Genomic DNA, 10,538 nt, shown 5'->3' on the forward strand with positions numbered 1-10,538 from the left:
AAAAAATAGTCAAGGACCAAATTGATAATTTCGCTATAGTCAAGGGACCATTTCGGTAATTAACTCTTTTATAATTAAAAATGAATTTCTTGTCTCATTTTACCTATGTTACTATTTATTAGTTAAACTAATACGGAGTATTTCTTGTATTACTTTTTTAAAATTTTTAAAATTATTTTAAATTTAATTTCTTGTGTATAATAGTACTTTTAATTTAATTTCTAAATATATAAATTTTATACACTAATAAAAAATTTAATATTTTAAAAAATTAAATTAAAAATAACTTTTGTCAAGTACTATTAATCGAACTAGACACAGAAAATGAGACCAAATTGTTGTTATAATTCACCTCAAAAGAGGACACCTGATTAGTGAAATATGTTTCTTATACTTGAAAGTTATGAGTTTACCTAGCAGGTCAACCAATCCAAAATAAGTTCATAAGCCGTATGAATTTATCTTGTTGTGGCCCTACGGAATCACAGATGGGGGCTTCTTGTGCGCAGTAATCCCGGATCATTCACGTGAAGTTTAATACAGAGTATAATTTACTCCCTCTGTCCATTTTATCAATCATACTTACTATTTATTGGTCAAATCAATTCTTTATTCTTTGTTTACTTTCTTTAGTATTTGAATTTAATTTTAAATTTGATTGTTTGTATTTAATAATATTTTTAATGTAATTTCTAAATATATAAATTTTGTATACTAATACTAAACTTAATATTATTAAAAATTAGATTAGAAATAATTTTAATTAAATCTCATTAATTGAACCAGACACATCAAATGATACGGATGAAGTAGGATTTAGGAGACATCACACCACTAAGCGACATATCGTTGTTCGCTAGCGATGCGTTTCAAGTTTCAATTAAACATAAACTAAAACCATGAATTCAAGATGCCGTGCAAGATTGGTGCTTCCAATATCTCATATCTTCTCACTTTTGTCTTTAATTAACGTTAATAAAACATCAACTTAGTTCACGTGAATGTCTTTACTTGAAAGTAACATTACAAAAATTGGGGACTCTCATTCTGGACAATGCTCCGGAAGATATGAAAGACCTACTCTGGACGAATGCTCATAATAATACTACGAATATCAGAATTAGGTAGTGCTCTAGTTGGAGGGCTTTTGATGTACAACCCAAAAAAAAAAAAAAAAAAAAAAAAAGTAACATTACATTACATATTACATACGCCCCACACATCTAATATTATTATTATTATTATCTACTATACTAATAAGATCTACTATCTACTATACTAATAAGAGCCCAAGAGAGTTAGGCCTATAATAGGTAGAAAAAATGGCGGTCAAGTTTTTTAATCAAATGAATGGCTCAGATTGATCAGATTTTAATTTTTTTCTTAAGATTTACTAATTTATCCTTAATGAATATGATTATCTGTTAACTTTTCCGTTAAATATTATCTTTTCCGTTAATTTCTATTAGTTCACCGTTAACTTATTCATTGATTTCAATTTTCATTTTCAATAAGAAAGGTCTTAAATCGAAGTTCGAACCTCATCCCAATCAAAGTTGGCATATTTAGTACTCTATTTTACTTTTATTAAATTAAATAATAATTTAGTAGTTACAACAAAAAATAATACATATGCATCTACAATGTTTTTATTCAAAAAAATTATTCATTATCAATAAATTAAATAAGAGAAATAGTTTCATTAGTTATATTGTCTTTATTTTTCTCCAATATAAAAATTCTTTATATTCAAATTCATCAATTGATTATATTCGCTACATTGTCCCTACAATGTCTTTATTAAAAAAAAATATTTATTATCAATAAATTAATTAAGAAAAATAATTTTATTATATTATATTATCTTTATTTTTCTCCAATGTAAAAATTCTTTACATTCAAATTCATCAATTGATTATATTCACTACATTGTCTATTATCTTTTTTTTTTTGCACTATTTTTTTAATTAAATATCAAATTTATAATATAAAATAATGTTATATATTTATTTACCAAGTATTTTATTAATACCATGAAAAAATTAAAAAAAATAATTAATAAAGCCAATCATATTAACTACTTGAGGAATTTGTTGACAAAGAGAGTATTCAAATCACACAACAAATTGAAGTGAGAACTATCTCGTAATGTCCAATCATTTTATTCACTACATTGTCTATTATCTTTTTTTGGTACTATTTTTTTAATTAAATATCAAAGTTATAATATAAAATAATATTATATATTTATTTACCAAGTATTTTATTAATACCATGAAAAAATTAAAAAAAAAATTAATAAAGCCAATCATATTAACTACTTGAGGAATTTGTCGACAAAGAGAGTATTCAAATCGCCCAACAAATTGAAGTGAGAACTATCTCGTAATGTCCTTGTTTGACAATCAGTAGTTAGCGGTTAGCGTTAGCGGATTATATTAGCTGTTTTGACCAGCGAATTATATCAACGGTTGGTAAAAAGATATTTGAAAAAAATTAGCTTTTTAGATTAACATGTAAAATGACCTAAGGGTATACATATATTTAATAATAATAATAATAATAATAATAATAATAATAATAATAATAATAATAATAATAATAATAATAATAATAATAATAATAATAATTGTTTTAAAAATAAAAAATATATAATTAAGCCAATCATATTAACTATTTGGGAGATTTATTTACAAAAAGAGTATTCAAATTACACAACAAATTGAAGTGGAAAACTACCTCGCAATGTCCTTGTTTGACAATCAACAATTAGCTCTTCAATATTAGTATATATTTAAAATTTTATGCCCTAATTTTTATTTGCTCTCCCTTGTGTCCCGTATTTAGTTTCAACCATACCTATACAATTATTTTATTGACAATTATAATCAATCTTGACTATATTATCTTGCATTTGTAAACTTAAAATTACCTATTTAAATACGCAAATTCAACATTCAATTATTTATGCATGAACAATTCTAATATAATCCTGCCTTGATATACTTTAAAGTACTTATTAAATAAAAAACATTGAGCATTATCCCAATCGCGCAATGCGCGTAAAAAACTAGTCTTACATAAATATCACTGCAATTCCGGACACTTGCTTCACCCAAAATGATAATTCAATTTTTTATTTTTAAAAATAAGAAAGTATTATGAAGAAAAAAAAAAAAAGAATAAACCAAACCTATAATAAAATAAGAAGTGCGAAAACTTGATAGAAAGGAGGCTTGAAAATTGACAAAGGAACATTCCTCGAGACATCGGAAGAATTTGAGGCTAGGAATATATGACCAAGTGCTCTTTGTTTTTAGCTTTTTTTTTTTTTTTTTTTTTTTTTTTTTTTTTTTTAATTGGAAAAAGGGTAAATATGCTTTTAAATTATTTCAAAAGTTTAATTAGATCCTTTTTTTGTTTGTTAGGAACTATGTTAAGAGTATCTTCATATGTTGAATTTTTGCATAATATTTAAGTAGGTCATGTAGGAGAGAGATAAAAATGAAAAAGAAAAAAAAAAAAAGAAATTTTGACAATTTAAAAAAAAAAAAAACAAAAAAAAAAAAAAAACAAAACAAAATAGCAACGGTTTCAGGAGTGGCCGCCAGCGCGCCCCAGCGGGCCGTGGGAAACACGAGCTCGCTGGGGCGCAAAGTGCGCCTTTTTTTATTATTATTTTTTTATTTTTTATTTTTTATTTTTTACTTCTTTATTTGCAGGGGAAAAAGCTTCTTCAAAAACCAAGCTTCCCATCAGTTTTCTTCTTGTAAAATTAGTTTTTTTTCCCTATAAAAATAAAAAATATGAATTCCCTAACAAAGTGTACAGAACAACCTAAATAATTGCTAAGGGGTCGTTTACTTCATTTCTCTATTTCTCCATTTCCAGTTTTTCATTTCTCCAATTTTCCTTCTCCATTCCTCCAATTTTCTATTTCTCCAATTTCCATTCCTCATTCCTCCAATTTTTCATTTCTCTAATTTTTTGATTTCTCTCTTTCAACAACAACAACAACAATAATAATAAATTGAAGAAGAGGCTATAATAATAATAATAAAAATAATCAAATTAAATATTGAAGAAGAAGCGTTTCAATAATAATAATAATAATAATAATAATAATAATAATAATAATAATAATAATAATAATAATAATAATAATAATTATTGAAGAAGAAACTGAAGAAGAGGCTATAATAATAATAATCAAATATTGAAGAAGAAACTGAAGAAGAAGTGTTTCAATAATAACAAATAATTGAAAAAGAGGCGTTGAAGCAATGGAAGAAGACGCACTGAAGAAGCAAACATAATTATGTGCCCATCAAGATTCGAAGAACTGACCTCAAGCAGTAAGTACTGTCCATTTGGAGACATCTGAAATGGACTTTTCCAAAAATATACATGAAGTTGGAAAATGGAGAAGAGTTGGGCAATTAAAAGAAAAAATTTAGTAAACAACTTCTTCAATTTTTATTTTTTCCACTTTCAATTTCTTCATTTTTTTGAAAAATCCTCCATTTTTTCAAGTTGGTAAACAACCCCTTATTATTATTATTATTATTATTATTTTTTGCCATGTAAGCATTTGGAGATTCAAATGTAAAACACACACACAAAAAAAAAAAAAATTTAACAAAACAAAAATTTATAGTGGATGCAAACTTTTGACATTTTCAAATTAACAATATAAACTTTCAATGTTAATAAACTAGCACATTTACATAAATACATATAAACATATACATCATTCAATCAAATCTAAACCTTTCAATGTTAATAAACTAGCATATTTATATAAATACATATAAACATATACATCATTCAATCAAATCTAAACCTTTGTTCCCAAATTCCAACTAAAAATAATTAACATAATTACACTATAATATAATATTTATAATAATTTTTTTTATTTTTCATTATTTATTTTCATAAAAAATATTTATTTTGTGAATTTATTAATATATTTATTAAAATTTTATTTAAACTTTTAATAAAAAAAATACTAAAAATGAGCTTACACATAAACTCCATGTATATTTTGTTTCACATCACTTATGTAACAAATAATATTTTTAAGTGGCTCGGGCTATTGTCTATCGGGCTAGCCCGTTCGGGCAACTTGACTTATCGGGCTAAAATATTTTGACTTTAATGTGAGGGCTTCCCGTATGGTTGTGCGAGTGGACGCACATTAAGCATTATACTGTCGCACTTTAAGTACACAACACACGCACATTAAGCACACAAACAAAACACCTTAAGAACACAAACACACGCACCTTAAGTACAAAACTCACGCACCTTAAGCACAAACCCCACGCACCTCAAGCACAAAACTCACGCACCTTAAAGTTTCAACAATTACTCACATTAAGCACAAGACTCACGCATCTTAAGCACAATTCTCGCGCACCTTAAGTACAACACTCACGCACCTTAAGTACAAAACTCATGCACCTTAAGTTTCAACAACTACTCACATTAAGTACACACCCACGCACCTTAAGCACAAAACTCACGCACATTAAGCACAAGACTCACGCACCTTAAGTACAAAATTCCCGCACCTTAAGCACAAGACTCACGCACCTTAAGTACAAAACTCCCGCACCTTAAAACAGCACAACTGCACAACCGCACGGGAAACATTCACCTGCACTGGAACTTATATATATATATATATATATATATATATATAAGTGTTATCCATAGCTTTTCTAATAACTTATTTACAAATTTTAAATTTTAGTGATATAATTAAATTTTTAAATAATTCAATAATTTATTTAACACTTTTACTTTTTCTTTTCCAAAAAGGAAAAAAACAAAAAACAAAAAAAAAAAAGGAAAGAAGAAAGCTAGTCAAGTAGTCATTATTAAAGTATCTATTGTCCTGCAAATGGTATCCAAGTGTGATGGGTTTTTGGTGGTAAATAAGCTTGACATCTGTCTGTTTTAGTTGGTGGTAGTTAGCTTTGGAAAGCATGCTTCACCCTCAAATTGTCCTCGCTACAACCACCACATTCTAATTCGATTAAATAGTCTAGTAGTAAATCATAGTGATATTTAGAAAGAGCTCATTAGGTAGCCCCATGCTTAGTGGTTCTTAACTACTCATGAGTCCCTGGTTGCTAGGGTCTATAAGGCCCATTATTTTTAAAAATTTACATTTTATGAGGCAACAATTGGGAATTGTTCAAATTTCTGTTGGCGAAGTATTATAGCGGCACATGAACAGGTTTGTGGTTGTATAAGGAGAAGAATTGGTAATGGTAGGACTATATTAATATGCGAGCATCCATGGTTGCCTAATGAGCCAAGTCCTATGGTTCAAACTGTTATGCCTAATGAATTGAATGGAGCTTTGATTTTTAGATTAATCCATAATGAGTCAGGTAATTGGGACCCACATATTTTATCAGATATTTTTGAACTCCAGGATGTGGCTAGTATCTCTAGGATTCCTGTAAGCCCGATGATTCATAGTTTTGGTATAAGGATCCAAGATGCTACTACACAGTGAAAGAATGCTATAAGCACATTGTTGGGATTTATGAGGAATCCCCGAGTAACTTTGATAGATGGACTGATATTTGGAAGTTCCAGATTCCTCCCAAGTGGAAAACTTTCGTCTGGAAGGTTCTTAATGATATTCTTCCCACCATAATGTGTTTGATTATAAAGAGGGTGGGCATTGATCTGTATGTCCCAAATGTGGTCTTGGTCACGAAAATGTTATGCATGCATTATTATCATGTGAATTCTCTAGGCTAGTTTGGCGTGAGGCCACCACCCCCAATATTGATTTTGCTGCTGGTTCTTTTCTTTTGTGGATGCAAAATATTTTAATCACTCAGCCTAGGGAAATTGTGGCACTCATTGTGGCAGTGCTATATATACCAATTATGGTGGGCCAGGAACCAAGTCGTGTGGGAGAGATCATTGCCGCTGCCGAGCACAGTCTTGAGGAGAGTAGCTTCGGCTTTGAACAATTGAAGGCAGGTGCATTGCGCTCTCAGCGTGCCTCACCGCCAGCTAGGTCGTCGGACTCGTCGCAGTCGTCCTCGCATCCACGTTGTTATGTCGACGCGAGTTTCATGCATGCAACTGGGGCGGCTACATATGGTGCTGTGCTTCTTGATCACGATGGCTGTTTCTTAGCGGCAAGTAACGGGAGACTTCCGGACTGCCTCTCACCCTTTATGGCGAAGTCCTTAGCTTGCAAGGAGGTGCTTTCTTGGTTGAAGGATCGTAATGTGGTCGCGGTGGACTTATTCACGGATTGCTTGGAGCTTTGTAGTAGCCTATTATCAGCCCACACATAGTTGTTATCTTATGTCGGGACTGTTATTGATTGTAGAGGGGCTATGTCCTCGTTTGTTTTCTGTTCTGTTAGTTTTGTTTCTAGAGCCTTGAATTTACATGCTCACCTTGAATTTACATGCTCATACTCTTGCTGCAGCAGCCTATGCTCAGGCTACATCGCTGTATTGGGACTTTGTCCCCCAGACTCTATTGTTGCTTACATTCATTAATATATTTGCAACCTTATTTTCAAAAAAAAGACTGTTAATATTTAATTCTGAGTTCTCAATTTACTATTCGAGTAACAACTGAGCTACCTACAAGTGAATTTTGGAAAGAAAACTTGGTAACACAAGATTTCGAGTCTAACTTTTTATGAGAATTATCTATTGATCTTTTTGATTTGAACCGTTAGTAATGTTTGTGTGTGTCTATATATATATATATATATATATATATATATATATATATATATATATATATATATATATATATATATATATATATATATATAATCGCACTCAGGAGCGAATGTTTCGCCCAGGCACGAAATAGGAATGAATTCTATTCGTCCACGTGTCCAGATCTAATGGATGAGAAACACTGATTTTTTAAAAAAATGCGGTGGCATTTTCGTAAATAATTGAACATCGAAGTGCAAGTAAAATGTATTACAAGTGCATGTAAAATGTAATATAGGTGCAAGTAAAAATTTACACTGATGAGCATCAATACTTAGTTGCACCAATAGTTCTAAGTAGTTGCACCTATAGTTCTAAGTAGTTGCATACATAGTTATAAGTAGTTGCACCTAGGTGTATGAATGTTTGCGAGTGGTTTTCAGGGGTATTACTACCCGCTGAACTCGGATCAATGAATGTTAACAAGGCAAAATTACATGCACTTATAGGTGAAAGTAGGTGCGGTGCACCTATAGTTATAAGTAGTTGCACCTATAGTTATAAATAGTTGCACATATAGTTATAAGCACACCCAGGTGCATGAATGTTTGCGGAAAGTGAATGCTAACAAGGCAAAATTACATGCACTTATAGGTGAAAGTAGGTGCATCTATAGTTATAAGTAGTTGCACCTATAGTTATAAATAGTTGCACATATAGTTATAAGCATACCCAGGTGCATGAATGTTTGCGGAAAGTGAATGCTAACAAGGTAAAATTACATGCACTTATAGGTGAAAGTAGGTGCGCTTGTAATGATTTTACTTGCACTTCGATGTTCAATTATTTACGAAAATGCGACCGCAATTTTTTTTTTTAAGTTATTAGATCTGGACACGTGTCGTGCGCTGATTCGTTCGCATTTCCCTCCTGAGCACTTATTCGCACCTGAGTGCATCCATATATATATATATATATATATATATATATATATATATATATATATATATATATATATATATATATATATATATATATATATATATATAACGTTCGTATTGTCATCTGTACCATTACCACTCGTATCAAGTACAAACCAATAAATTTTGAGAAAGACTTTAGGTTTCTATCAAATACTATGAAATGTATAAAGTTATTATTATTATTATTATTTTTCATTCATTTTGTGTTGCACTGAATGTGAGAGGTACGAGTGTTGACCAAAAGATCTAAACACATTAGAATTTTGTTACAGTATTTTTTTTTTAAAATCAAAATCATATAAAAAAGTTCATTATTAATTTATAAAACATATAAAACTAAGACACATATGAGGAGAATTTTATTCGATATGCTTATCATTTTTCTTATTATTCATCAATTTCACGCATCAAAATTCAAAGCCACCTAGTGATGACAAGCTTTTAAATTTTGATTGCACGTCTTCTTCTATGTTAATTTTTTGCAATTTGATAGCCCACCTTACCTACTCCCTAGTCGCTATTAGCAGTAGCGGATCCAGGAATTTTCTTCAGTGGAGACGAAATATTAAAATAAAAGATATAATTTGAAAAAAAAAATGAAACACTTAAGAAGTATAGGTATAAATATTGTTAGATATGAACGAAAAATAAAACACATCAAAACTTTATAAAAATATTCATAACAAAATATGAAACATAATTAACTTGATAAAATAATTCGAATAACACATTATAAATTACACATCTCATTAATAATAATAATAATAATAAAAGATTTTATATAATAGACTCATTATTAATATTTTATACTATTAAGTATTCGACCTTAGGGTACTGTAGCCGCTCCACTTGGGTCGTTTGACACCAAGTATTTGGGCTCGTTCGTCGGGGTTGGTACGCGAGGTCGGACCTCGTGCCCCCTTAGGGTACTGTAGCTTGTAGCCTCTCCACCTGGGTCGTCGCTTGACACAGTATTTAGGCTCCTCCGTCGGGGTTGATATGCGAGGTTGGACCTCGTGCCCCCTTAGGGTACTATAGCCGCTCCGTCTGGGTCGTCGTTTGACACCAAGTATTTGAACTCCTCCGTCGAGGTTGATATGCGAGGTCGGACCTCGTGCTCCTTAGGGTACTGTAACCGTTCCACTTGAGTCGTCGGACACCAAGTATTTGGGCTCCTCCGTCGGGGTTGGTACGCGAGGTCGGACCTCATGCCCCCTTAGGGTATTGTAACCGTTCCACTTGGGTCGTTTGACACCAAGTATTTGGGCTCCTCCGTTGGGGTTGGTACGCGAGGTCAGGCCTCGTGCCTCCTTAGGGTACTGTAGCCGCTCCACCTAGGTCGTTTGACACCATGTATTTGGGCTTCTCCGTAGGGGTTGGTACGCGAGGTCGGACCTCGTGCCCCCTTAGGGTACTGATAGAGTAACGGGAGCCGACTTGGACCAACAAATACCTGACCCGGTACCATTTAAGAGTCCAATGTGCAGAAGTCTAACGGGCAGAAGTTCAACAGGCAAAGTTATTTACTTCGGGTAAATTACTACCGCCCATTCAAGACAGGGAAATAAGTGTCCGGCTCCTCATCATGGTGTAGCTGTTACTTACCGTTAGGAGACTTAGTATAAGTAGAAAGCTCATTGCTGAGCAGGGACACACTCTGATTTCTGTACTAAAAGTATAGCTGATAAACGTTATTTTTATTGTATTTTAAATAATCGTTTTATAATTAATTTGTAATAATGAACTAGTTTTATATCTATTTTTATTTATTTTTATTATATTTAAATTTATCAATTTTATTAATTTTTGGGGTTGTTTTTGTTATTAAATTAATTCTGTT

Source organism: Ipomoea nil, unplaced genomic scaffold (genome assembly GCF_001879475.1).
Source record: "Ipomoea nil cultivar Tokyo-kokei standard unplaced genomic scaffold, Asagao_1.1 scaffold0202, whole genome shotgun sequence".
NCBI classification, from domain to species: domain Eukaryota; kingdom Viridiplantae; phylum Streptophyta; class Magnoliopsida; order Solanales; family Convolvulaceae; genus Ipomoea; species Ipomoea nil.